Source organism: Galeopterus variegatus, unplaced genomic scaffold (genome assembly GCF_000696425.1).
Source record: "Galeopterus variegatus unplaced genomic scaffold, G_variegatus-3.0.2 Scaffold9755, whole genome shotgun sequence".
Classification (NCBI taxonomy): domain Eukaryota; kingdom Metazoa; phylum Chordata; class Mammalia; order Dermoptera; family Cynocephalidae; genus Galeopterus; species Galeopterus variegatus.
This window is the reverse complement of record NW_007735866.1, coordinates 19170-22786: the sequence shown is the minus strand read 5'-3', so window position 1 is coordinate 22786 and position 3617 is coordinate 19170.

Here is a 3617-nt window from a genome sequence, read left to right as displayed (position 1 = left end):
TAGCCAGAACAATTAGCAAAGAGGAAGAAATTAAAGACATCCAAACTTTAAAAAAAAGGTTAAATTTTCTCTCTTTCCAGATGATATAGTCTTACATATAAAAATCTTAAATACTGCACCCCTGAACTGTGAGATATAATAAATAAAATTAGTAAAATTGGAGCACACAAAACTAACATACACGAATTAGTAACATCTTTATACTGTAGTTAACTATCTGAAAACAAGGACAAGAACAGAACTATGTTTACAGTGGTTACAAAAAGAGTAGGAAAATGTAATCAAAGAGCTAAAAGATCTATACAATAAAAAACATAAAACATTGATGAAGAAAATTTAGAAAGACTCAAAAATCAAAAGATAGTTTGTGTCTGTGGATTGTAAAACTAAATATTGTTCAAAAATCCACGCTACCCAAAGCAATGTAGACATTAATGCAATGTCTATCAAAATATCAAAGAAATTTATTAGAAAAATAGAAAAAGTTCTAAAATTTATATAATCCCCCTAATAAAACCTAAAAACAAAAGCAATCTTTAACAAAAAGAACAAAGTGGAGGGGTTACCTAACCTTACTTTAAAACTACTACAAATCTATAGTAACCAAAACAGAAATGTACTAGTATTAAAACAAAACAAGCAAACAAAACATGATACAGTACGGAGAGACTCAAAATAAATTTATTTATAGCCATATGATTTTTGACAAAGGTGCCAAGAACACACAATGGGAAAGGAGAAGTACTAACAAATGTGTTGGATATCTACCTGCAGAAAAAATTAGACCCCTGTTTCTGACCTTCTATGAAAACTGACTCAAAGTAGATTAAAACTTAAGTGTAAGACTATAAACTATAAAAATATTACAAGACAATGCAGGGCTGTTCCATAAAATCTTGAAGAAAATTCATGACATCAGGCTGAGTAGTGATTTCAGGGATGAGCTTAAAAGCAGAGGCAACAAAAATTATAATAAACAAATGGGATTACATCAAACTAAAATAGCAAAGGAAATCAGCAGAGTAAAGAGCCAACCTACAGAATATAAAAATAAAATTTCAAACTATAAATCTTATAAAGGTTAACATCCAAAATATGTGTATATAACAACCTTAAAACAACTCAATAATAATAAAACAAACACCCAATTAAAAATAGTTATAAGACCCAAATGGACATTTCTCAAAAGAAGACATACAAAAGAAAAGCAGGTATATGAAAATAATGTGGAGCTTCACTACTCATCAGGAAAATGCAAATCAAACCCAAAACAATATATCATCTTGCTCCTGCTGGGGTGGCTATTATCAAAATGGCCAATAAGTGTTGGTGAGAATGTGGAGAAAAGAACACCCTCACACAGTTTCAGTGGAAATAAAATTTAACTACAACTATTATATAAAATAGTATGAAATTTACTTGAACTATTAAAAGTTGTAGTACAATATGGTCAAGCAACACACTACTTTGAATATATTTAAAGCAAATGTAATTAGTATTTTGAAAAGATATCTGCAATCTCATGTTTATTGCATCACAATTTACAATAGCCAAGATATTAAATCAAGGTAAGTTTTCAACAATGGGTAGATGAATAAGAAAATATGGTACATATTCACAATGGAATACTATGCAGCCATTAAAAATAATAACCTGTTATTTGCAACAACATGGATAACATTGGAGGAAATTATGAGTAAAATTTTAGAAGCAGAAATACAAATACCACATTATTTCACTCATCTATGGAATCTAAATAAAAAGTTGTACTTCATAAAAATAGAATGTAGAATGCTGGGATATTTAGGGAGGAAAAAAATAGAGATGTTGATTCAAGGATATATAATTTTAATTACAAAGGAGGAATAAGTTTGAGAGATATATCATAAAGCATGATGACTATAGTAAATGACAATATGTGGTAACTCTAAAAAATGCAAGAATAGCACAAGATTAGCTTCATGAGGTAATACACTTGTTAATCAGCTAGATTGACTATTCTGTAATGTCTTTATACTTTAATACTTGGTGTTTTATGTGATAAATACGAACAATCTTATGTCAACAATTTTTAAAAAGGTTTTTCTCTCAAGATTAGTACTAATCTGTCAGATTTATGGTCTTTGTGTTAAGTTTTGTTCTTTGCTACAAACTGCCGAACTTATAAATGCTTTCAACAAAGTTGCCCATAAAATTGATTTAATCCTAGAAACAGAGGAATCTGGAGGAAGAAGTGTTTCTCAAATGTTTTAATAAGCCATTGTACAGACCAAGAAATACAACTACAGTTCTAGGAATAGTGTGTATTTTTGCTCCCTATGGCACTAAAACCACACCAGGAGGCAGGCTGTCATATTTATGGCTGCTGACAATATGAATTGTAGGAAATGGTAGGTCAGCAATGTAAAACACCACAGCAGGATTACTAAAATTCAACAGATTTATTCATCAAGCCTTCCAGCTGTTTTAAGTTTTTTTATTAGATTCTATATTTATTCAAAAATTAATTCTAAAAGTTGTGCCAGCATGTTAATGAGTTTATAAATGCATGGAAACTGGAGTTTCATATTCACTATCTTGGTTAGGTAACAAACACAGTCTACCATCTTTAATATGGTCTGAAGTCATTAGTCTCATATTTACTGGTTTATTTCACTTATATCATTTGTCATAACTGATATATTGATCTTTACTTCTCTATTCAGTGTTTATTTTCTACAAGACTCCAGTTATGTTTTAACTGTTTAATATTCTTTACACTTTCTTTTTTGTAATTTTTTACTCCATTTTTACCTCCAGTAAATTTTTTTAAATATGCAAGAAAATTATTGAATAAATGAAATTATTGAACAATTATTCTCTGTAATAAGAGAATGAGATATTCAAAGTAAAAACAATTAAGCCTTAGTTAAAAGAGCCTGTTCCCTTTTTTCTTTACAATGCCACTGACAAATTAACCTGAAAAACAAGTCTCTTATAAACATATATCTTCATGCACCACAGCAGAACCATACTCTGTATAAATTGTTCTGCTAAGTATTTGATAGAAGATCATAAATAAATTTTGGATGAAAATTGGAAAAAAATTAATGTAAATTTTATTTTTTTGTTCTTCAGGGTTTTTAAGAACATCACAACAGAGCATGAAAAACAAATATGGATTGTGTATATTGAGCCATAATGCTTATAAATTGGTCTAATGACGCTCTATGAACAGAGAGGCTTGTAGGACACTAAATGAATATTCAATGGAAACCCAAAATGATAAAATCATACAGTGTGCCCTCAGATTATCTAATTCATAAATTTTGTTGTTATTATGAGAGTCTTAGTGAGATTACATGCCATCCATGTCAATGCTTTGTGTTCGTAAAAGGAACTAGGTAAGATGCATTATCAAGGACTGGACAGGTGGACAGCATAGCTAGGCAATCACTTAATAGTCTTCAAGAAAACAGATGGCAGGTTAGGGGTTGGTTACCTGAATTCAGAAATATTTGCCCACCACTTAATTACATGGCAGGAGAAAATTAAAATTAGCTATGGTGTGTATGCAATGGCAGATGTGATAAGCAATTACGGGATCCTGTCTCAACATTTTTAATGTTTGTAAAAAT